The sequence below is a fragment of the Bombina bombina genome, chromosome 6, assembly GCF_027579735.1.
Source record: "Bombina bombina isolate aBomBom1 chromosome 6, aBomBom1.pri, whole genome shotgun sequence".
NCBI classification, from domain to species: domain Eukaryota; kingdom Metazoa; phylum Chordata; class Amphibia; order Anura; family Bombinatoridae; genus Bombina; species Bombina bombina.
Genome location: NC_069504.1, coordinates 1,095,441,410 through 1,095,468,642, shown reverse-complemented (window position 1 = coordinate 1,095,468,642; position 27,233 = coordinate 1,095,441,410).

The window sequence follows — 27,233 nt, the reverse complement described above, 5'->3', positions numbered from 1 at the left end:
AACAGGGAGAAAACCCTGACAGTACCCTTCCCTCAACGACCACTCCCCCGCGGGAGGACAAAAGGCTTATTGGGGAAACGGGTATGGAAGGCACGGAGGAGGGCGGGAGCATGAACATCAGAGGAGGGAACCCAAGAATGCTCCTCCGGACCGTAGCCCCTCCAGTGAACCAAATACTGTACAAGGCCCCTGGACATACGAGAGTCAATAATGCTGCTGACCTCATACTCCTCATGGTTGTCAACAAAGATAGGACGGGGACGAGGCAACACAGTGGTAAACTGATTACAAACCAATGGTTTCAAGAGGGAGACATGAAAAACATTGGAGATGCACATAGCAGGAGGAAGGTCAAGAGCGTAGGCCACAGGATTAACCCGTCGGAGTATTCAAAAAGGACCAACATAACGGGTAGCCAATTTATTGGAAGGCACACGAAGGTTCAAGTTGGCAGAGGACAGCCAAACTCTCTCACCAACCTGGTAGGAAGGTGCGGGCAGACGCCTACGATCAGCCTGGAACTGTTGGCATTGCACAGAACGATGAAGGCAATCTTGAAAATGCACCCACGTCGAACGGAGTTGCTGGAGATGCTCCTCCAAAGCCGGAATACCCTGAGACATGAATGAATCGGGCAATAAGGATGGTTGAAACCCTTAATTCGCCATGAACGGGGATAACTTGGAGGAAGCATTAATAGCAAACTCTGCCCAAGGTAACAGTTCAGACCAATTATTGTGGTGATCTGAGACATAGCAACGGAGGAACTGTTCCAAAGCTTGATTAGACCGTTCCGCAGCCCCATTGGATTGAGGGTGATATGCCGAGGCGAAGGAAAGCTGGATCCCCATTTGAGCACAAAAGGAACGCCAAAATCTAGAGACAAACTGGCTACCCGGTCCGACACTAACTCCTTGGGTAACCCATGTAAACAGAAGACCTCCCAGGCAAAGATTGAAGCAAGCTCCTGAGCGGTAGGCAGCTTCATCAAGGGAATGCAATTTGACATTTTAGAAAAACGGTCAACCACCATAAGGATAACAGTATTGCCATTGGAAACAGGGAGCTCGACAATGAAGTCCATACAAAGATGTGTCCAAGGATGCTCACCATTAGCAATAGGTTGAAGAAGACCCACAGGAAGACGTTGAGGAGTCTTATTCTGTGCACAAACTGAGCAGGAGGCAACATACGCAGCAACATCAGAACGAAGACCTGGCCACCAGAATTCTCGAGTGACAGACCAAATCATTTGGTTCTTGTCTGGGTGACCTGTGGCTGTAGAATAGTGGTAAGTGTGCAAAAGTTTAGTTTGAAGATTCTCAGGAACAAAACACTTACCACTAGGTTTCTCAGGAGGTGCATTGGTTTGTGCAGCCAGGATCTCCTCCCCCAAGGGAGAAGTCAAATTAGTACATATGGTAGCCAAAATACGGTCAGGAGGTATAACAGGAGTAGGTACAGACTCCTCCTTGGACAGAGGCGAAAATTGTTGAGAGAGGGCATCAGCCCTAACATTCTTACTACCAAGCAGGTAGGAGACCACATAATTAAACCGAGACAAAAATAGCACCCATCTGGCCTGTCGGGGCGACAAACGTTTTGCATCAGATAGATAAGTTAAATTCTTGTGGTCAGTAAGAATGAGCACCGGCACGCTAGTACCCTCGAGAAGATGCCTCCATTCCTTAAGTGCCAAAATTATGGCCAGTAATTCCTTGTCGCCAATTTCATAATTGCACTCCGCTGGAGACAATTTCTTAGAGAAGAAACCACACAGATGCAAGGAACCGTCAGGTGTAGGACGCTGAGACAAGAGGGCACCTACTCCAGTCTCAGACGCATCGACCTCAAGAACGAAAGGCAGGACAGGGTTAGGATGAGCCAGAACTGGAGCAGCAGCAAAGGCATTCTTAAGACTATCAAAGGCCTTAATGGCAGTAGGTGACAATGGAGTGGATCATTCTCTTTACCGGTCATGTCTGTGATAGGTTTGACCAAGGAAGAAAAGTTTTTAATAAACTTTCTATAGTAACTGGCGAACCCCAAAAACGTTGAATAGACCGAAGACCAACTGGGCGAGGCCACTGCAGAACTGCAGATAACTTGTCAGGATCCATGGAGAACCATGCAACGGAGATAACATAACCTAGGATGGTTACTTGAGTCTGATGGAACTCACATTTCTCGTGTTTACAAAACAGGCCGTTCTCATGTAACATCAGAACGATGAGCCTCAAGTGTGGGTGAGTGTATGAGGATGTCGTCTAAGTACACCACAACACACTGTTGCAACATATCTCGTAGGACATCATTAATAAATTCCTGAAAAACAGCAGGAGCATTACATAGGCCAAAGGGCATTACTAGATACTCATAATGCCCGCTCCTGGTGTTAAATGCTGTTTTCCATTCGTGGCCCTCCTTAATCCTAACGAGATTTACGCTCCTCTCAAATCAAGTTTAGTAAAGACCGTAGCTCCCTTGAGGCGGTCAAAGAGTTCCGTAATAAGCGGAATAGGGTAAGCATTCTTAATGGTAAGACGATTAAGACCCCTATAATTGATACATAGTCTTAACTCGCCACCCTTTTTCTTCACAAAGAAGAAGCCAGCCCCTGCAGGAGAGCAGGATTTGCGGATGATCCCCCGCGACAGAGCATCAGCAACATATTCCTCCATAGCACAATTCTCTGCAACAGACAGAGGGTACACCTGGCCCGAGGAGGAATAGCTCCGGGTTGCAGGTCTATGGCACAATCGTAAGACCGGTGAGGAGGCAACGTACCGGCAAGCACCTTGTCAAACACGTCTAGGAACTCTCGGTACTCCTCTGGCAATTGAGATACTGAAGAAGTGCACAAGACTTTAGCTGGTTTCCGAAGACAAGTGAAAATACATTGCGGGGACCACGACAAAATTTCAGACCTGCGCCAGTCGAGACTGGGATTGTGCTTTTGGAGCCAGGGATAACCCAGAACAACCGGAAAATGCGGAGAGTTTATCACCTGGAACTGGAGGGTTTTAAAATGGCGAGCCCCAACTGCTATGGACAGCGGAGCAGTTTCGTGAGTAACGAGTGCGGGCTGAAGGGGCCTGCCATCAATGGCCTCAATAGCAAGCGGAACGGACCGAGGCAAAACCTCCCTCCTCCTAAAGGCCCTCTCCGCTGTGGAGAGACGCGTGAATCCCAGCTGCATCTGCTCATCAGTACCTGGTGACTCGGGACCAGGAGGCATGGAAGGAAAGGGAGGCATGGGTGGGAATGAACACGTAGGAGACAACGGAATAGGAAGCTTCCGCAAGCGCTCCTTGAAAGACGGTATCTCTCTGAGTCTGATGTCAATTAGGATCAAAAAAGACACCAATGCCTCGAGATCCTCTGGTAAATCTCTGGCAGCAACTTTGTCTTTAATCGCATCAGAGAGCCCATGAAAGAAGGCGGCAACAAGGGCTTCATTGTTCCAACCTACCTCTGCGGCAAGCGAACGGAACTCAATAGCATACTGAGCAACAGATCTTGTACCTTGCTGAATGGACATGAGTCGTTTAGCAGCAGAGAAGGAGCGAGCCGGAACATCAAATACCCTTCGAAAGGAGGCCACAAATTCAGGGTAATTTGAAATCACAGGTTTATTAGTCTCCCACAAGGGATTAGACCAGGCAAGAGCTGTGTCAGTGAGTAACGAGATGAGAAATCCCACCTAAGCTCTGTCAGAGGGAAACGCCTGAGGTAACATCTCAAAGAAAATTCCCACCTGGTTCAAAAACTCTCTGCACTGAATAGGATCGCCTCCATATCGCTGAGGTAGAGGTGCAGAACTGAACATGCTCCTGGTAGGACTAGGTGCAGCAGCGGAAAAAAGAGCAGCCATAACTTGCGGGACACTTTGGTCCAAATGTGCAGTGTGAGTCAGCAGGGTTTGCAAGGGCTAGTGCAAATTGATCCAAGCGGTGATCCTGTTCATCCATCCTGGAAATTATGGCAGGTAAAAGTGGATTATTAGCACCATCAGGATTCATGGCCTTTGCATAATGTCAGGGTGCCAGGAATCAGACTGAGACGAGAAGTGCAAAAATAATCACACCTTTATTAACAGCAAAAAATAATAAAAAGTCCACAAGTCAAATAACAAGCCAGGAGTCAAAATCAGAGCTGGTAGTCAGACGAGCCGAGTCAGAAGCCAAAGCAAATAGTCAGATGAGCCGGAATCAGGAACAAGGAAACAGCAGAGTCAGGAACACGCCAGGGATCAGGAACCAGGAAGGATGTCAGGCAGCTAGGTAATACACAGGAACTCTCACAAACAGGTCTGAGACAACGCAAAGGCAAAGCATACTGAACAGAGGCCCTTTAAATAATAAGTGATGACATCACAATTCTGAGACTGCATCCTGTCTCACATGGATGATGCACACCAGTCTGGCCATAAAAGAAAATGCAGTAAATGAGCAGCATCCCCCACAATGCACTATAGCCAGGAAGAGAGGTGAGTAAAATGGCTGATAGCAGCACATGGCAAACACAACATGGAGAAAACCCTGACAGTAATGTACTATTGAGACTATAATTGGCCTTTGGATTTTTGCATAATTTTGCTCTTGGTAATATTACATTTTAGATCCCATTTATTTGACCAGTCCTCTAGTTTTTTAATATCACAGTTAATTTGATCAACCCTTCCTGGAACATCTACCCTGTATCAAATGTTGGTATCATCAGCAAACTAGCAAACCTTCCCCTTAAGCCCACTTCCAATATCACTTATGAACATGTTAAACAAAACAGGTCCAAGAACTGACCCTTGGGGAACACCACTAGTAACTGATGCCTCATTTGAATGTACTCCAGCTAATTGAAACCCTCTGTCATCTATCTTTAAGCCAGCATTCTATACACTTAAAGGGACATAATACTCATATGCTAAATCACTTGAAAATGATGCAGCATAACTGTAAAAAGCTGACAGGAAAATATCACCTGAGCATCTCTATGTAAAAAAGGAAGATATTTTACCTCACAATTTCCCCAGCTCAGCAAAGTAAGTTCTGTGTAAAAAGTTATACTCAGCTGCGGCTCAGCTGCAGGTAAAAAATAAATAAATGAAGAAATGAACAGCAGCCAATCAGCATCAACAGTGCTGAGGTCATGAACTCTTTTACTGTGATCTCATGAGATTTGACTTAACTATCATGAGATTTCATTGTAAACTTTCTTACACTGAATAGGGAAATAAGATGAGTGTGTACGAAAGCTCGCTCCTTCCGTTGTCCAGAGACAGATATACTGATTTGTTACTTAGAAGTCCTTTACAATGGGATGTGGCTACTGAGAAACTTTTGAGGTAAAATATCATTCTTTTTTACATAGAGATGTTCAGGTGATATTTTCTAGTCAGCTTTTTACAGCTATACTGTATCACTTTCAAGTGTTTAAACATTTGGGTATTATGGCCCTTTAACAATCTTAGCATCCACTCCAAGGCAATACATTTTGTGAATAAGTTTGTTGTGTGAGACAGTGTCAAATGCTTTGCTAAAGTCTAGATATGCAACATCTACGGCTCCTCCCTGGTCTATTATTTTAGTTACACGGTCAAAGAAATCAATTAGATTAGTCTGGCATGATCTTCCAGAAGTGAAACCATGCTGTCCTATTTCTTCTAAGTTCTTTGTTTGAAGGAAAGATACAAGTCTTTCCTTTAAAAGAGTTTCCATTAATTTCCCTGCAATTGAGGTCAATCTGACTGGCCTATAGTTAGCAGAATCTTTGCTACTACATAGGGACTGTATGGGAAATTTTCCAGTCTTTTGGAACAACTCTTGTTAGAAGTGACTGATTAAATAAATCAGCTAATGGAATAGCTATTACGGATCAAAGTTCTCTTAGAACCCTTGGATGAATATGATCTGGACCCACAGACTTATTTACTTTAATTTTTGATAAAGCCCTTGAAACCTCTTCCTATGTAAAAAGAAAAGTACTACTCACATTCAGCTAATTTACGAGTTTGAGCACTACAGGGAAATTAACGAACGGAACACAAGTTGCGTTATTTAATTCCCTATAGCACTGCCATTACAAGTTTTGAATAACACAGCTTGCGCGTGCGATATGGAGATTTTAAGCTCCATACCGCACTCAAAACAAGCGATGTGTTTGACGTGCTCGTGCACACTTCCCCCATAGAAATCATTGGGGAGAGCCAGCAAAAAACAGAATTTATGTTTACCTGATAAATTACTTTCTCCAACGGTGTGTCCGGTCCACGGCGTCATCCTTACTTGTGGGATATTCTCTTCCCCAACAGGAAATGGCAAAGAGCCCAGCAAAGCTGGTCACATGATCCCTCCTAGGCTCCGCCTTCCCCAGTCATTCGACCGACGTAAAGGAGGAATATTTGCATAGGAGAAATCATATGATACCGTGGTGACTGTAGTTAAAGAAAATAAATTATCAGACCTGATTAAAAAACCAGGGCGGGCCGTGGACCGGACACACCGTTGGAGAAAGTAATTTATCAGGTAAACATAAATTCTGTTTTCTCCAACATAGGTGTGTCCGGTCCACGGCGTCATCCTTACTTGTGGGAACCAATACCAAAGCTTTAGGACACGGATGAAGGGAGGGAGCAAATCAGGTCACCTAGATGGAAGGCACCACGGCTTGCAAAACCTTTCTCCCAAAAATAGCCTCAGAAGAAGCAAAAGTATCAAATTTGTAAAATTTAGTAAAAGTGTGCAGTGAAGACCAAGTCGCTGCCTTACATATCTGATCAACAGAATCGTTCTTGAAGGCCCATGTGGAAGCCACAGCCCTAGTGGAATGAGCTGTGATTCTTTCAGGAGGCTGCCGTCCGGCAGTCTCGTAAGCCAATCTGATGATGCTTTTAATCCAAAAAGAGAGAGAGGTAGAAGTTGCTTTTTGACCTCTCCTTTTACCAGAATAAACAACAAACAAGGAAGATGTTTGTCTAAAATCCTTTGTAGCATCTAAATAGAATTTTAGAGCACGAACTACATCCAAATTGTGCAACAAACGTTCCTTCTTTGAAACTGGATTCGGACACAAAGAAGGCACGACTATCTCCTGGTTAATGTTTTTGTTAGAAACAACTTTCGGAAGAAAACCAGGTTTAGTACGCAGAACCACCTTATCTGCATGGAACACCAGATAAGGAGGAGAACACTGCAGAGCAGATAATTCTGAAACTCTTCTAGCAGAAGAAATTGCAACCAAAAACAAAACTTTCCAAGATAATAACTTAATATCAACGGAATGTAAGGGTTCAAACGGAACCCCCTGAAGAACTGAAAGAACTAAATTGAGACTCCAAGGAGGAGTCAAAGGTTTGTAAACAGGCTTGATTCTAACCAGAGCCTGAACAAAGGCTTGAACATCTGGCACAGCTGCCAGCCTTTTGTGAAGTAACACAGACAAGGCAGAAATCTGTCCTTTCAAAGAACTTGCAGATAATCCTTTCTCCAAACCTTCTTGAAGAAAGGATAGAATCTTAGGAATTTTTATCTTGTCCCAAGGGAATCCTTTAGATTCACACCAATAGATATATTTTTTCCATATTTTGTGGTAGATTTTTCTAGTTACAGGCTTTCTGGCCTGAACAAGAGTATCAATGACAGAATCTGAGAACCCTCGCTTTGATAAGATCAAGCGTTCAATCTCCAAGCAGTCAGTTGGAGTGAGACCAGATTCGGATGTTCGAACGGACCTTGAACAAGAAGGTCTCGTCTCAAAGGTAGCTTCCATGGTGGAGCCGATGACATATTCACCAGGTCTGCATACCAAGTCCTGCGTGGCCACGCAGGAGCTATCAAGATCACCGATGCCCTCTCCTGATTGATCCTGGCTACCAGCCTGGGGATGAGAGGAAACGGCGGGAATACATAAGCTAGTTTGAAGGTCCAAGGTGCTACTAGTGCATCTACTAGAGTCGCCTTGGGATCCCTGGATCTGGACCCGTAGCAAGGAACCTTGAAGTTCTGACGAGAGGCCATCAGATCCATGTCTGGAATGCCCCACAATTGAGTGATTTGGGCAAAGATTTCCGGATGGAGTTCCCACTCCCCCGGATGAAATGTCTGACGACTCAGAAAATCCGCTTCCCAGTTTTCCACTCCTGGAATGTGGATTGCAGACAAGTGGCAGGAGTGAGTCTCCGCCCATTGAATGATTTTGGTCACTTCTTCCATCGCCAGGGAACTCCTTGTTCCCCCCTGATGGTTGATGTACGCAACAGTCGTCATGTTGTCTGATTGAAACCGTATGAACTTGGTCTTTGCTAGCTGAGGCCAAGCCTTGAGAGCATTGAATATCACTCTCAGTTCCAGAATATTTATCGGGAGAATAGATTCTTCCCGAGACCAAAGACCCTGCGCTTTCAGGGGTCCCCAGACCGCGCCCCAGACCACCAGACTGGCGTCGGTCGTGACAATGACCCACTCTGGTCTGCGGAAGCTCATCCCCTGTGACAGGTTGTCCAGGGACAGCCACCAACTGAGTGAATCTCTGGTCCTCTGATCTACTTGTATCGTCGGAGACAAGTCTGTATAGTCCCCATTCCACTGACTGAGCATGCACAGTTGTAATGGTCTTAGATGAATTCGCGCAAAAGGAACTATGTCCATTGCCGCTACCATCAAACCTATTACTTCCATGCACTGCGCTATGGAAGGAAGAGGAACAGAATGAAGTATTTGACAAGAGTTTAGAAGTTTTGATTTTCTGGCCTCTGTCAGAAAAATCCTCATTTCTAAGGAGTCTATTATTGTTCCCAAGAAGGGAACCCTTGTTGACGGAGATAGAGAACTTTTTTCTACGTTCACTTTCCACCCGTGAGATCTGAGAAAGGCCAGGACAATGTCCGTGTGAGCCTTTGCTTGTGGAAGGGACGACGCTTGAATCAGAATGTCGTCCAAGTAAGGTACTACTGCAATGCCCCTTGGTCTTAGCACCGCTAGAAGGGACCCTAGTACCTTTGTGAAAATTCTTGGAGCAGTGGCTAATCCGAACGGAAGTGCCACAAACTGGTAATGCTTGTCCAGAAATGCGAACCTTAGGAACCGATGATGTTCCATGTGGATAGGAATATGTAGATACGCATCCTTTAAATCCACCGTGGTCATGAATTGACCTTCCTGGATGGAAGGAAGAATTGTTCGAATGGTTTCCATTTTGAACGATGGAACCTTGAGAAACTTGTTTAGGATCTTGAGATCTAAGATTGGTCTGAATGTTCCCTCTTTTTTGGGAACTACGAACAGATTGGAGTAGAACCCCATCCCTTGTTCTCCTAATGGAACAGGATGAATCACTCCCATTTTTAACAGGTCTTCTACACAATGTAAGAATGCCTGTTTTTTTATGTGGTCTGAAGACAATTGAGACCTGTGGAACCTCCCCCTTGGGGGAAGCCCCTTGAATTCCAGAAGATAACCTTGGGAGACTATTTCTAGCGCCCAAGGATCCAGAACATCTCTTGCCCAAGCCTGAGCGAAGAGAGAGAGTCTGCCCCCCACCAGATCCGGTCCCGGATCGGGGGCCAACATCTCATGCTGTCTTGGTAGCAGTGGCAGGTTTCTTGGCCTGCTTTCCTTTGTTCCAGCCTTGCATTGGCCTCCAGGCTGGCTTGGCTTGAGAAGTATTACCCTCTTGCTTAGAGGACGTAGCACTTGGGGCTGGTCCGTTTCTGCGAAAGGGACGAAAATTAGGTTTATTTTTGGCCTTGAAAGACCTATCCTGAGGAAGGGCGTGGCCCTTGCCCCCAGTGATATCAGAAATAATCTCTTTCAAGTCAGGGCCAAACAGCGTTTTCCCCTTGAAAGGAATGTTAAGCAATTTGTTCTTGGAAGACGCATCCGCTGACCAAGATTTTAGCCAAAGCGCTCTGCGCGCCACAATAGCAAAACCAGAATTTTTCGCCGCTAACCTAGCCAATTGCAAAGTGGCGTCTAGGGTGAAAGAATTAGCCAATTTGAGAGCATGAATTCTGTCCATAATCTCCTCATAAGAAGAATTTTTATTGAGCGCCTTTTCTAGTTCATCGAACCAGAAACACGCTGCTGTAGTGACAGGAACAATGCATGAAATTGGTTGTAGAAGGTAACCTTGTTGAACAAACATCTTTTTAAGCAAACTCTCTAATTTTTTATCCATAGGATCTTTGAAAGCACAACTATCTTCTATGGGTATAGTGGTGCGTTTGTTTAGAGTAGAAAACGCCCCCTCGACCTTGGGGACTGTCTGCCATAAGTCCTTTCTGGGGTCGACCATAGGAAACAATTTCTTAAATATGGGGGGAGGGACGAAAGGTATACCGGGCCTTTCCCATTCTTTATTTACAATGTCCGCCACCCGCTTGGGTATAGGAAAAGCTTCGGGGGGCCCCGGGACCTCTAGGAACTTGTCCATTTTACATAATTTTTCTGGAATGACCAAATTCTCACAATCATCCAGAGTAGATAACACCTCCTTAAGCAGAGCGCGGAGATGTTCCAATTTAAATTTAAATGTAATCACATCAGGTTCAGCTTGTTGAGAAATTTTCCCTGAATCTGAAATTTCTCCCTCAGACAAAACCTCCCTGGCCCCCTCAGACTGGTGTAGGGGCACTTCAGAACCAATATCATCAGCGTCCTCATGCTCTTCAGTATTTTCTAAAACAGAGCAGTCGCGCTTTCGCTGATAAGTGGGCATTTTGGCTAAAATGTTTTTGATAGAATTATCCATTACAGCCGTTAATTGTTGCATAGTAAGGAGTATTGGCGCACTAGATGTACTAGGGGCCTCCTGTGTGGGCAAGACTGGTGTAGACGAAGGAGGGGATGATGCAGTACCATGCTTACTCCCCTCACTTGAGGAATCATCTTGGGCATCATTTTCTCTAAATTTTGTGTCACATAAATCACATCTATTTAAATGAGAAGGAACCTTGGCTTCCCCACATACAGAACACAGTCTATCTGGTAGTTCAGACATGTTAAACAGGCATAAACTTGATAACAAAGTACAAAAAACGTTTTAAAATAAAACCGTTACTGTCACTTTAAATTTTAAACTGAACACACTTTATTACTGCATATGTGAAAAAGTATGAAGGAATTGTTCAAAATTCACCAAAATTTCACCACAGTGTCTTAAAGCCTTAAAAGTATTGCACACCAAATTTGGAAGCTTTAACCCTTAAAATAACGGAACCGGAGCCGTTTTTATATTTAACCCCTTTACAGTCCCTGGTATCTGCTTTGCTGAGACCCAACCAAGCCCAAAGGGGAATACGATACCAAATGACGCCTTCAGAAAGTCTTTTCTATGTATCAGAGCTCCTCACACATGCATCTGCATGCCATGCTTCCCAAAAACAAGTGCGCAATAGAGGCGCGAAAATGAGACTCTGCCTATGATTAGGGAAAGCCCCTAGAGAATAAGGTGTCCAATACAGTGCCTGCCGGTTATTTTACATAGTTCCCAAGATTAAAATAATTCCTCAAGGCTATGGAGTAAAAAATATGCATATATAAATCGTTTTAGCCCAGAAAATGTCTACAGTCTTAAAAGCCCTTGTGAAGCCCTTTTTTTCTTTATGTAATAAAAATGGCTTACCGGATCCCATAGGGAAAATGACAGCTTCCAGCATTACATCGTCTTGTTAGAAATGTGTCATACCTCAAGCAGCAAAAGTCTGCTCACTGTTTCCCCCAACTGAAGTTAATTCCTCTCAACAGTCCTGTGTGGAAACAGCCATCGATTTTAGTAACGGTTGCTAAAATCATTTTCCTCTTACAAACAGAAATCTTCATCTCTTTTCTGTTTCAGAGTAAATAGTACATACCAGCACTATTTTAAAATAACAAACTCTTGATTGAATAATAAAAACTACAGTTAAACACCAAAAAACTCTAAGCCATCTCCGTGGAGATGTTGCCTGTACAACGGCAAAGAGAATGGCTGGGGAAGGCGGAGCCTAGGAGGGATCATGTGACCAGCTTTGCTGGGCTCTTTGCCATTTCCTGTTGGGGAAGAGAATATCCCACAAGTAAGGATGACGCCGTGGACCGGACACACCTATGTTGGAGAAAAAAGCTAACACCTGCGATCGCGGAACAAAAGCTCCGTAACGCAGCCCCCATTGATGTCTATGGGGAAAATAAAAATACCGTTTACACCTAACACCCTAACATAAACCCTGAGTCAAAACACCCCTAATCTGCTGCCTCTGACATCGCCGACACTTGCCTACAGTTATTAACCATTAATCTGCTGCTCCCGATATCGCCGCCACCTAAATAAAATTATTAACCCCTAATCTGCCGCTCCACTATTCTAAAGTATTAACCCCTATTCCGCCACACCCCAACATCGCCGCAACTATATTAAAGTTATTAACCCCTATTCCGCCGCTCCCCAAAATCGCTGTAACTAAATAAAGTTATTAACCCTTAAACCTCTGGCCTCCCACATCACTACCACTAAATAAACCTATTAACCCCTAAACCGCCAGCCCCCCATCACAACAACCTAAATAAAACTATATTAACCCCTAAACCTAACCCTAACCTTAATCCTAACACTCCCTAACTTTAACATAATGAAATTAGATCTAAATTAAATTTACAATTATTAACTAAATAATTCCTATTCAAAACTAAATACATACCTGTGAAATAAAAACTAAGCTAGCTACAATATAACTAATAGTTATATTGTAGCTAGCTTAGGTTTTATTTTTATTTCACAGGTAAGTTTATTTTAACTAGGTAGAATAGTTAGTAAATAGTTATTAACTATTTAATAACTACCTAGTTAAAATAAATACAAAATCACCTGTGAAATAAAACCTAACCTGCCTTACACTAAAACTTAACATTACAAAAAATAAAAAAACCTCCATTACAAAAAATAAAAAAAAACTATCATTACACAAAAAAACAAAAATGAAATTATCCAAAAAAATAAAGATTATTCATTTTCTAATACCCTTTTAAAAAAAAAAAAAAAAAAACACACCAAAATAAAAAAATCCTAATCTAGAATAAACTACCAAGGGCCCTTAAAAGGGCCTTTTGGGGGGCCTTAAAAGGGCCTTTTGTAAGTTAAACAGCTCTTTTGCTTAAAAAAAAAAAGCACTCCCTAAAAATATACATTACACAAAATAACAAATTATTAAAAATAAAAAAAATATTCCTATTCTAATACCCAGGAAGAAGAAAAAACACCCCAAAATAAAAAAACTAAATTTATGCTTACCTGATAAATTTCTTTCTCTTGTGGTGTATCCAGTCCACGGGTTCATCCATTACTTGAGGGATATTCTCCTTCCCAACAGGAAGCTGCAAGAGGACACCCCCAGCAGAGCCGTCTATATAGCTCCTCCCCTAACTGCCACCCCCAGTCATTCGACCGAAGACAAGCAAGAAAAAGGAGAAACTATAGGGTGCAATGGTGACTGTAGTTTAGAAATAAAAAACACCTGCCTTAAAGTGACAGGGCGGGCCGTGGACTGGATACACAACAAGAGAAAGAAATTTATCAGGTAAGCATAAATTTTGTTTTCTCTTGTAAGGTGTATCCAGTCCACGGGTTCATCCATTACGTGTGGGATACCAATAACAAAGCTTTAGGACACGGATGAAGGGAGGGACAAGGCAGGCACTTAAAAAGAAGGCACCACTGCCTGTAAGACCTTTCTCCCAAAAATAGCCTCCGAGGAAGCAAAAGTATCAAATTTGTAGAATTTAGAAAATGTATGAAGCGAAGACCAAGTCGCTGCCTTACAAATCTGTTCAACAGAGCCCTCATGCTGGACATCTTTTTGAAAACAGGAGGGGGAGAGAACGGCACACCTGGTCTATCCCATTCCTTAGTAATAATTTCCGAAAACCTCTTAGGGACTGGAAAAACATCAGTGTAAACAGGCAATGCAAAGTATTTGTCCATTTTACACAATTTCTCTGGAACGACAATGGGGTCACAATCATCCAGAGTCGCTAAAACCTCCCTAAGCAATAAGCGGAGGTGTTCAAACTTAAATTCAAACGCTGTCATTTCAGAATCAGACTGAAGCAACGCCATCCCTGAGTCTGAAATGTCACCCACAGATAGAAGCTCACCTGCCTCGGCTTCTGAGTATTGGGAGGGTATATCGGACACAGGCATTAAAGCGTCAGAAAGCTCTGTATTAGTTCTAGTCCCAGAGCTGTCTCGCTTTCCTTGTAACCCTGGCAGTTTGGAAAATACCTCTGTGAGGGTAGCATTCATAACTGCCGCCATGTCCTGTAAGGTAAAAGAATTAGACGCGCTAGATGTACTTGGCGTCACTTGAGCGGGAGTTATAGTTTCTGACACATGGGGAGAGCTAGATAGCATAATCTCCCTTTTTTCAGTCAGAGAATCCCCTGGAGATAAATCTTTAAGCGCCATAATATGGTCTTTATAGTTTATAGAAATTTCAGTACATTTGGTACACATTCTAAAAGGGGGTTCCACCATGGCTTCTAAACATATTGAACAAGGAGTTTCCTCTATGTCAGACATGTTTAACAGACTAGTAATGAGACAAGCAAGCTTGGAAAACACTTTAATAAAGGTGAAACAGCAATTAAACAAAAACGTTACTGTGCCTTTAAGAGAAAAAAACTAACACTTAAACTGCAAAACAGTGTAAAAATATAGTAAAGTCTGAAATTTTTACAGTGTGTGTAAGGGACTAAAGCAACATTGCACCCACTTGCAAATGGATGATTAACCCCTTAGGCCCCAAACCGGATTTAAAAACGTTAAAAAACGTTAAAAGACAGTTAAGCACCCTCTGCAGAGGCTCCTACCTGCCCTCAAGTATGATCTTGTGCAGAAATAAACCCCTTATAATGGTCCTCAGGTGCCAGAGGACTCCTCTAGCGCTAAAATAGGCCCCTCCCACCATGTACTGGATGCCAGAGGGGCCTTAAGAAAATACTCCTAGGAGTATCTGACTAGCCATGTGGAAACTAGGCCCCAAATAAAGAGTTATCTCCCTCAGAGAAAAAACGTCCTATTTTTGAATTCATGTAAACGTTTTGTCACTAAGTAATAAGAATATTAACATGAGTATTACCCTTTTTTGTAAGCATGATCCCAGTCGCTGTTAAATCACTGCATCAGGCTTACCTCAAATACACAAGGTTCTGTCAGCATTTTCTAGAACTCATTCATCTCTCTAGAAATAAATATACTGAACATACCTCAAAGCAGGTAATCTGCAGACCGTTCCCCCAACTGAAGTTGTCCCATACTCTTCAGTTATGTGTGAGAACAGCAATGGACCTTAGTTACAAACCGCTAAGATCATCAACCTCCAGGCAGAACTCTTCTTCTAATTTCTGCCTGAGAGTAAAACAGTACAACGCCGGTACCGTTTAAAAATAACAAACTTTTGATTGAAGGTAAAACTACACTAAGTCACCACATATCTCTTGATACTTCCTATCTTGTCGAGAACTGCAAGAGAATGACTGGGGGTGGCAGTTAGGGGAGGAGCTATATAGACAGCTCTGCTGGGGGTGTCCTCTTGCAGCTTCCTCTTGGGAAGGAGAATATCCCACAAGTAATGGATGAACCCGTGGACTGGATACACCTTACAAGAGAAAACAGAATTTATGTTTACTTGATAAATTTATTTCTTTTACGATATGACGAGTCCACGGATTACATCCTTACTTGTGGGATTTAACCTCCTGCTAGCAGGAAGTGGCAAAGAACACCACAGCAGAGCTGTATATATAGCTCCTCCCTTCCCTCCACCTCCATTCATTCGACCGAAGTTAGAAAGAGAAAGGAAAAGCCAAAGGTGCAGAGGTGACTGAAGTTTAATAAAAATAAGTACATACCTGTCTTAGAAAAAACAAATAAATTTATCAGGTAAGCATAAATTTCCTTTTCTTTTACAAGATATGACGAGTCCACGGCTTTCATTCTTACTTGTGGAATACAATACCAAAGCTACAGGACACGGATGAAAGGGAGGCACAAGACAGGGACCTAAACGGAAGGCACCACTGCTTGAAGAACCTTTCTCCCAAAACCAGCCTCAGATGAAGCAAAAGTATCAAATTTGTTAAATTTGGAAAAAGTGTGAAGAGACAACCATGTTGCAGCCTAGCAAATCTGTTCAACAGAAGCATTGTATTTAAATGCCCATGAGGAAGACACAGCCCTAATATAATGAGCCGTAATTCTTTCAGGAGGCTGCTGTCCAGCAGTCTCATATGTCAGACGGATGATACTCTTCGACCAAAAAGAAAGAGAGGAAGCCGTAGCTTTCTGACCCCTACGCTTTCCAGAAAAAACAATGAATAATGAAGATGATTGACGGAAATCCTTAGTCGCCTGCAAATAAAACTTCAAGGCACGGACCACGTCCAAGTTACCACTTTACCTCTTCCTATCACTAACACAGGCAGAGAGAATGACTGGAGGTGGAGGGAAGGGAGGAGCTATAGATACAGCTCTGCTGTGGTGCTCTTTGCCACTTCCTGCTAGCAGGAGGTTAAATCCCACAAGTAAGGATGAAATCCGTGGACTCGTCATATCTTGTAAAAGAAACCCAATCTAGAATAAACTACCAATGGCCCTTAAAAGGGCAATTTGTAGGGCATTGCCCTAAAGATAGCAGCTCTTTTAGTGAAAAAACATTACAAAGACCCACTAACATTACAAACCCCACCCCCCAAAATAAAAAACAATTGCCCTGAAAAGGGCATTTAACTCGTTTACTGCCAAGACCCTAAACTAAAAAAAAAACAAAAAAAAACAATTAACCCTTTGAATTAGCCAATAGAATGAGAGCTGCTTAAGTGCTATTGGCTGATTTAAATAGCCAATAGGATGTTAGCAGCCCTAATTAAAAATTTTCAGCTAATAGGAATGCAAGGGACGCCATCTTGAATCGCGTACCTTGCATTGAAGATTCAGTGTACGGCGGCAACCGTATGAAGAGGATGCTCCGGGCCGGATGACTTCAGGATGGACCCGCTCCGCGCCGCCGGGATCAATATAGAAGATGCCGCCTGGATGAGGACTTCAACGCCGGGATAAAGTTCGTTCAAGCGGGACTTCAAAAACTGTAAGTGGATCGTCAGGGGGTTTGTGTTAGGCTTTTTTAAGGGTTTTTCGGGCGTTTTTTTTATTTAGTTTAGGGTCTGGGCAGTAAAAGAGCTAAATGCGCTTTTAAGGGCAATGCACATACAAATGCCCTTTTCAGGGCAATGGGTAGGTTAGGTTTATTTTAGATTTAGTTTTTTTATTTTGGGGGGTTGGTTGGGTGGTGGGTTTTACTGTTGGGGGGGTCTTTGTATTTTATTTTACAGGTAAAAGAGCTGATATCTTTGGGGCAATGCCCCACAAAAGGCCCTTTTAAGGGCCATTGGTAGTTTATTGTAGGCTGGGGAGGGGGTATTTGGGGTGGGATTTTTTATTTTAATAGGGATATTAGATTATGTGTAATTCTTTTTTATTTTGGATAATTTCGTTTGTTATTTTCCGTAATTTAGTGTGTTATTTTTTGTAACTTAGTATTTTTTTGTTTTTGTAATTAGATACTTTGTAAATTTTAGAGTAGTGTTAAGATTTTTTTAATGTGTAGTTTAGTTTTATTTAATTGGTAGTTAGTTTAATTTTTTAATTATTTTTATTTGGCAGGTAAGTTTTAATTTAATTTAAACTAGGGAAATTGTTATTTTAAGCTAAAGTTAGGGGGTTGTTAGGTTTAGGGGTTACTAGTTTAAATTAGTTTATTGCAATGTGGGGGCTTTTGGTTTAGGGGTTAATAGTTTTATTTAGTATATTTCATTGTGGGGGGCTTTCGGTTTAGGGGTTAATAGGTTTATTATAGTGGCTTGCAGTTTAGGGCTTATTAACTTTAGTATAGCGGGGGCGATGTGGGCGGACGGCAGATTAGGGGTTAATAATATTTAAATAGTGTTTGTGATGCGGGAGGGCGGCAGTTTAGGGGTTAATACATTTATTATAGTGTTGACGATGTCATGGAGCGGCATAATTTTTTGTGGCGGCGATGTCGGGAGCGGCAGATTAGGGGTTAAAACCTTTAATATAGTGTTTGCGATGCGGGAGGGCTTCGGTTTAGGGGTTAATAGGTAGTTTATGGGTGTTAGTGTACTTTTTAACACTTTAGTTATGAGTTTTATGCTACAGCTTTGTAGCGTAAAACTCTTAACTACTGTCTTTAGATGGCATTATGGATCTTGTGGTTTTAGGCTGTAACGCTCGCTTTTTAGCCTCACCGCAAAACTCGTAATACCAGCGCTATGGGAATCCCATTAAAAAACGTAATTTTTAAGAGTGCGGTACTGACGTTGTGTTACAGGCTAAAAGGTTTGCGGTACAGCTATACCAACAAGACTTGTAATGGCTGCGGTGCTGTTTTAACGCTGAAAATACCATATTACAGCGTTAAAAGACAAACGCACAAACTTGTAATTTAGCTGATTATTATTTACAGTAACATCCCTTATTAAAATCTCACTATCTTTACCATCTGTTGTAAAGACTGAACAAAAGTAATCATTTAAACAGTTTGCTATTTGTTTAGCTTCTTCCACTACTCTATCATCATTCTTGAGTCTAACTATCCCTCTGTTAGTTTTTCTCTTTTCACTGACATACAGGGGTTAAGTCGGGTGGGAACGCATTGGAACGGAGTTCCTACACTATTTTTGCAGGAGGAACTAAGTTCCCTCTGGACAGAGAACAGGAACTCTTCAGTAAATACTGCTGCTGCTGGTGGGGGGAGCTGTTGAACTGTCAGGTTAGAGGGATAGTGAGATCCTCTAGTAATCAACAGTAACACTTCCTATAATACACTAAATGCAAGCCTGTCAGCGGTCCTGCTGTGTGATCGCCCCACACTGTGGAACACATGGTGCTTACATTTCTGTGTGGCTTGATTGGGGTAATTTAGCTCCCCTCAGCAGAAATAGGACTATTGCACATAAAGTGGGTAAGACTATGTGTCAGAGGAGGAGTCTCAGGCCCAAAGGCAACCATTCTACCCTTAATTGGATTTTATTTGCTTTCATTAACCAAAATGTATAGATTATATACATATAATTACAGTGTGTATATATACATATATAAAACAATATTAATTGTGAGGGGGGTGAAAGTCTTGGTGAGTTTCCACACTTTTTTTTGTAGGACTTGGCCACTGCTGATATATCTAAAGAAGGTTTTGTCACCGTTTTTTTTACAGATTGTGCTATTTTCTCTTCTGCATCAGCTTCAGCCTTTCTGATTAACTGCTTTGTCATCTTTTGATGGGTTCTCAATTTTTCTTTATCCTCTTCTGAGCCAATGAGATTTAGTTTTTTTATAGACTGTCTTTTTTGTCTTAACTGCATGTGCTACTTCTCTTCAAACTATATTGGTTTTCTTTTACTTTTACAAACAAGCCTAATACAGTGTTTAGTTGCATCTAGAATAGCATTTTTAAAACATTTTCACTGTTCTTGTGCTCCTGTAATCTGTGCCATCCCTTTTAGAGATGAATCTAGGTATCTGCCCATGTAAGAAAAATCAGTTGTTCTAAAGACTTTTGTTTTACTATGGTTGCACAGTACCTTTGTCTGAATATTAAACCATACAGACTGATGATCACTAGAGCCTAAGTTCTCACCCACAGACATGTCAGATACTATATCACTGTTTGTAAGTACTAAATCTAATATGGTTCATTTACGTGTTAGTTCTTTTACTAGTTGCTCAAGAGATACCCCCTCTAAAGATTCCAGAATATATTTATGTCTAGTTGATTTGGCAACAGGCACTTCCCAGTCTACATCAGGCATTTTAAAGTCCCCCACTACTATAACATTGACCTTCATTGTAATTTTGGCCATTTAATCAATTAATAAATTGTCTGATGCTTCATCCTATAATGGTGGTCTATATACTACTCCTATTCTAAACACATGTTTCCCTTAAGTTTCTATAGTTACCCAAACACTTTCTACATTGTCATTTTTTTCTACAATTTCAGTTACTTTAATATTTTCTTTCACGTACAGGGCAACTCCGCCCCTACTATTTATTTTAAACAAGATGTACCAGGTATGACTGTTTCCCAGTCGTGAGAATCATTTTACCATATCTCTGTTATAGCTACTAAATCCAATTTATCTTGAATCATTATTGCAGTAAGTGCAGGTATTTTACTTACTAAACAGCGAGCATTTGTGCACATTGCACGTAGAACATTCTAGAATTCTCAAATCCTTTTGCATGGTCAATACAACCCCTGCCTACATTATTCAAAGTCGTATTCCTAAAAGTAATGTTTTTTTTCTTAACTAAACAAGAATGTAAAATTTGGTTGACTGTCTTGTCATGCTCTGGGGGACAGATGGGTATGTTAACACTGTCCCCCTTCTTTAGTTTAAATTGCTACTAATAAAGTCTTCAAATTCTTTACTCAATTCTCCTGTCCCTTTATTATCCAGATGCAAACAATCCTTCTTATACAAGCTACTATCAAGCCAAATAATTTATGTTTTCCTTCTTAATATAAGGAGCATCCACGGCATCTTTCCTTACTGTTGGGAAACTTATACCCTAGCTCTAGAGGACACTGAATGATAACGGGAGGGACAAAAAGATAGGCGGACACTAATCTGAGGGCACCACAGCGTGCAAAACCTTTCTCCTGAAAGCTGCTTAAGCAAAAACATCAAACTTGTAAAATTTAGAAAAAGTATGTAAGCAGGACCAGGTAGCCACCTTACAAATCTGATTCATAGAGGCCTCGTTCTTAAATGCTCAAGAGGAAGCCACTGCTCTAGTAGAATGAGCAGTAATCCTCTGAGGAGGTTTATGTCCCGCTGTCTCATACGCAAAACGGATAACACTCCTTAACCAAAAAGATAAGAAAGTCGAAGAGACCTTCTGACCCTTACGCTTTCCAGAATAGACAACAAACAAGGAAGAAGTTTGTCTAAAATCCTTAGAAACCTGAAGCTAGAACTTCCACGTCCAAATTATGAAGCAAACGTTCCTTCGAAGAAGAAGGATTGGGACACAATGAAGAAACCACAAACTCTTTATTGATGTTGCGGTCTAACACGACCTTAGGAAGAAAAACTAACTTAGTACGTAGGACAGCCTTATCAGAACAGAACCCCAGATAAGGAGGCTAACATTGCAAGATACTCTGCGTGCAGAAGCAATAGCCAGTAGAAAAATTTAATGTCAATTTCATGCATAGGCTCAAACGGAGCCCGTTGCAACACATTAAGAACAAGATTTAGACTCGAAGGAGGAGCCTTAGATCTAAACACAGGTCTGATCCTAGTCAGAGCCTTAACAAAGGACTGTACATCTGGAAGCTCCGACAGCATCTTGTGCAGTAAAACAGACAGGGCCGAAATCTGTCCCCTCACGGAACTGGCAGAAAGGCCCTTCTCCAGGACATCCTGGGAAAACGACAGGATCCTGGCAACCTTAACTTTATTCCAGAAAAATATGCGCTCTTCACACCAGAATAAGTAGGTTCTCCACACCTTATGATAGATGCGACGAGTAACCAATTTACGAGCTTGAATGAGAGTATCAATAACATTCTCAGAAAAACCTCTCTTGGTTAGAACTAAGTGTTCAATCTCCACACAGTCAGCCTCAGAGAATCTAGAGATTGATGAACAAAAGGACCTTGTTCCATCAGATTTCTGTGACAAGGTAACTTCCACAGATGAGATGATGACATCCCCACCAGATCAGCGAACCACATCCTTTGTGGCCACGATGGAGCAATCAGTATCACGGATGCCCGCTCCTGCTTTATGCGAGCCACTACACATGGAAGGAGTGGTAACGTTGGGAAATGGTAAATTAGACTGAACGTCCAAGGCACTGCTAATGCATCTATTAGCTCCTCCTGAGGATCCCTGGACCTCGACCCATATCTGGGTATCTTGGTATTGAGACGGGACGCCATGAGATCTATCTCCGGCGTCCCCCACCTGTTGCATATCTCCACAAACACTTCGGGATGGAGACTATTCCCCCGGATGAAAGGATTGTCTGCTGAGAAAATCCGCTTCCCAGTTGTCCACACCCGGAATGTGGATTGCTAACAGCGAACAGCTGTGGGCCTCAACCCACTCCAGAATCCGAGATACTTCACTCATTGCTAAGGAGCTTCTCGTTCCCCCCTGGTGGTTGATGTAAGCCACCAAGGTTATATTGTCTGATTGGAATCTGATAAACTGGGACAAACCCAGAAGAGGCCAAGCCTTCAGAGCATTGAAGATTGACCGAAGTTCCAGAATGTTGATCAGGAGGGAGCATTCCTTGTGTCCGTAGTCACAATCTCCCAGGATGGTCTTAAAAAAAAGAAGTCACTCGGGACACATTATCTGGACAGAGCCACCAAGAGAGCCCTTAGGGACGGAACCCCACAACTTCAATTGAGAGTCCGGGACAGGGAATCATTTTTTAAAGGACGAAGGCAAAAACAAAATTTATGCTTACCTGATAAATATCTTTCTCTTGTGATATTTCCAGTCCACGGGTTCATCCATTACTTGTGGGATATTCTCCTTCCCAACAGGAAGTTGCATGAGGACACCCACAGCAGAGCTGTCTATATAGCTCCTCCCCTAACTGCCACCACCAGTCATTCGACCGAAGACAAGCAAGAAAAAAGGAGAAACTATAGGGTGCAGTGGTGACTGTAGTTTAAAAATAAAAAACACCTGCCTTAAAGTGACAGGGCGGGCCGTGGACTGGATACACCACAAGAGAAAGAAATTTATCAGGTAAACATAAATTTTGTTTTCTCTTGTAAGGTGTATCCAGTCCACGGGTTCATCCATTTCTTGTGGGATACCAATACCAAAGCTTTAGGACACGGATGAAGGGAGGGACAAGGCAGGAAATTAAACGGAAGGCACCACTGCCTCCAAGACCTTTCTCCCAAAAATAGCCTCTGAGGAAGCAAAAGTATCAAATTTGTAGAATTTAGAAAACGTATGAAGCGAAGACCAAGTCGCCGCCTTACAAATCTGTTCAACAGAGGCCTCATTTTTAAAAGCCCATGTGGAAGCTACCGCTCTAGTGGAATGAGCTGTAATTCTTTCAGGAGCCTGCTGGCCAGCAGTCTCATAAACTAAACGGATTATGCTTCTCAGCCAAAAATAAAGAGAAGATGCCGAAGCCTTTTGGCCTCTCCTCTGTCCAGAGTAGACGACAAACAATGCAGATGTTTGACGAAAATCCTTAGTAGATTGTAAATAAAACTTTAAAGCATGAACCACGTCAAGATTGTGTAATAGACGTTCCTTCTTTGAAGAAGGATTAAGACACAGTGACGGAACAACAATCTCCTGATTGATATTCTTATTAGATACCACCTTAGGAAGAAACCCAGGTTTGGTACGCAAAAGTACCTTATCTGCATGGAAGATCAGATAAGGGGAATCACACTGTAAGGCAGGAAAACTCTGAAACTCTTCGAGCCGAAGAGATAGCTAGCAAAAACAGAACTTTCCAAGATAAAAGCTTGATATCTATGGAATGCAGAGGTTTAAAATGGAACCCCTTGAAGAACTTTAAGAACTAAATTTAAACTCCATGGCGGAGCAACAGGTTTAAACACAGGCTTGATTCTAACTAATGAAGCAAATACAACCAGGGTAGCGCTCAAACTCCGACTGTGTAGACGATCTAGGTCACGTGGTGCTCTTCACGTAGTCCACACACCCCCTTTGACGTTACTGTGACGTATCCGGATTCACTCAGCTGCTCCGGTGCAAAGGAAAAGAGCGCTCCATCTGCGCTCAGTAGTACAAATGTCCCAATAGCTTCTATTGCACCCAGTAGCAGAGAGACACAGAACTCAACAGAGTAAATAAATACCTGTTTAGTGTTGTATACTGCAAAGGTTTAAACACACACCATCATTGACAGTTGGATAAAACAGGAAAAGGCTGTAGCCGCATATGACAGGCAGCAGAAAAGAAGAAAGTGCAGGGTCAGGCGCGTTTCCTCATGTTAATGCATGATAATCTTCAGTGACCATACCTACTACCCACAGAGGCGTGGGACAGCAATGGGGGCCAAGTTTGCCCCCTCCTATGCCAACCTGTATTTGGGTTGGTGGGAGCTGTCCCACGTCTATGGAGATGTGAACCCCTTCAGAGAATACATTTTTTTGGTCGCTACATCAACGATATTTTGTTGATTTGGAAGGGTCCAACAGACCTCCTTGAACCATTTTTAGCTTATTTACAGAACAATACTTTAAATCTAAAATTTACCATGGAAAGCAGCAAATACTCAATTCCGTTTTTGGATGTTGAATTACATTCTAACGTTCAGAAATCTTGTATTGATGTTGAATTGTTCCGTAAACCTATTGCTGGGAACACTATTTTAAATGCCAAATCATGTCATCCTAAACATACCATCAACTCTATCCCTAAAAGTCAGTACATTAGGGTTAAACGAAATTGTACTAGTCTTAAGAGTTATCAAAGACACTCCAGAGATTTAACTGAGAGATTAGTCCAGAGAGGGTATCCACATACAGCCTTGGATGAAACAAAGAAAGAAGTTGATCTTTTGGACAGAAAGGATCTTTTTTTGCCCAAGAGATCACAAGAAAGTAATAGATTTAACAAACTTAAATTTATCACTTCCTACAGTTTAGAATATGGTAGGATTTGCAACATTATTAGGAAAGCACTTCCAATACTGACCACAGATGACATTTTGGCACCAATTGTCAAAGAGGGAGTTTGTTTTGTGTCTCGTAAGGCACAAACACTAGGGAACATATTATCCCCTTCTATGTTGCCACGGCAACAGTCACAAAGTAATTGGCTCTCTATAAAACCTGGATTTTTCAAGTGTGGTAGTAGAAGGTGTAAGTCATGTGCTTATGCTTCTTTTGGCACCAATTTTGTATCTACCAAGAATAACAAGAATTTTGAGATTCATGAACATATGACGTGCAATTCTTGCTATGTCATATACCTTTTGACCTGCAGGGGGTGTTTGAAACAGTACGTGGGTCAAACGACGCGTGCTGTAAAGGATCGCTTTCTTGAGCATTTACGATCAATTGAAGACCCAGAGTCCACCACACCCATTTCCCTGCACTTCAAAAAACAACATAATTCTGACAGTTCACTGCTGACATTTCAGGCTATCCAACTGATTCCCAGACACCCTAGAGGTGGTAATAGAGGCATTGTTCTCAGTAAAAGAGAAGTGTATTGGATTTTTCAGTTGGACACCAGGGTGCCAGCAGGTTTAAATTTTGATTGGGATGTTAAGTTATACGTAGATCATTAGTATACATTTTTTCATTTTTTCTGTTTTTACACTACATCTATATGCTTTTTGCAAGTGGGACTTTGTCAATTTAATTACATTTTTACTCATATAGCTTATTCAAGATTTAAGCATACATATATATATATATATATATATATGTTTTTTCTTTTTTCAAAAATTATTATTTTTTATTTTTATATTTTTATAGTTTTTTATTAATATAAATTTCTATTTCTATTTTATATATATATGGATAAAATATATATATATAATTTGTTTATATTGATGTTCATTTTTTGACAATTTATGTCCCCTTTAAGCCTTGCCCCCATTACCCTGCCTTATAGGTAAAGTTTTACCTTAATTGGAAATTTAATTGCTGGGAGTGACCAGTTTTCAGGTTTATAAGGCAGTGTATTGTGGGTAGTAGGTATGGTCACTGAAGATTATCATGCATTAACATGAGGAAACGCGTCTGACCCTGCACTTTCTTCTGTTCTGCTGCCTGTCATATGCGGCTACAGCCTTTTCCTGTTGTATCCAACTGTCAATGATGGTGTGTGTTTAAACCTTTGCAGTATACAACAATAAACAGGTATTTATTTACTCTGTTGAGTCCTGTGTCTCTCTGCTACTGGGTGCAATAGAAGCTATTGGGACATTGATTCTAACTAATGCCTGACAAAACGCCTGAACGTCTGGAACATCTGCCAGACGCTTGTGCAGACGAATAGACAGAGCAGAAATCTGTCCCTTTAATTAACTAGCTGACAATCCCTTCTCCAATCCTTCTTGGAGAAAGGATAATATCCTAGGAATCCTGACTTTACTCCATGAGTAACCCTTGGATTCACACCAATGAAGATATTTACACCATATCTTATGATAGATTTTCCTGGTAACAGGCTTTCGAGCCTGAATTAAGGTATCAATGACCGACTCGGAGAAACCACGTTTTGATAAAATCAATCTCCAAGCAGTCAGCAGCAAAGAAATTAGATTTGGATGTTTGAATGGACCTTGGAGTAGAAGGTCCTACCTCAGCTGCAGAGTCCATGGTGGAAAGGATGACATGTCCACCAGATCTGAATACCAAGTCCTGCGTGACCACGCAGGTGCTATCAAAATCACCGAAGCTCTCTCCTGCTTGATCTTGGCAATCAGACGAGGGAGGAGAGGAAATGGAGGGAACACATAAGCCAGGCTGAAGTACCAGGGAACTGCTAGAGCATCTATCAGCGCTGCCTGGGGATCCCTTGACCTGGATCCGTAACAAGGAAGCTTGGCGTTCTGACGAGATGCCATCAGATCCAGTTCTGGTTTGCCCCATAGTTGAATCAGCTGGGCAAATACCTCCAGATGGAGCTCCCACTCCCCCCGGATGAAAAGTCTGCCGACTTAGAAAATCCGCCTCCCAGTTCTCTACTCCTGGGATATGGATAGCTGAGAGATGGCAAGAGTGAACCTCTGCCCATAGAATTATCTTTGAAACCTCCAACATTGCCAGGGGGCTTCTTGTTCCCCCCTGATGGTTGATATAGGCTACAGTCGTGATATTGTCCGACTGAAAGGAAGGAGGGCTTCCTCCTGAGTCCACGAACCCTGAGCCTTCAGGGAGTTCCAGACTGCGCCCCAGCCGAGAAGGCTGGCATCTGTCGTCACTATAGTCCACTCTGGCCTGCGGAAACTCATTCCCCTGGTCTCTTGATCCAGATTTAGCAGAGGGGACAAATCTGTGTAGTCCCCATTCCACTGATTGAGCATGCAAAGTTGCAGTGGTCTGAGATGTAGGCGGGCAAACGGAACTATGTCCATTGCCGCTACCATTAGGCCGATTACTTCCATACACTGAGCCACTGATGGCCGAGATGTGGAATGAAGAGCACGGCAGG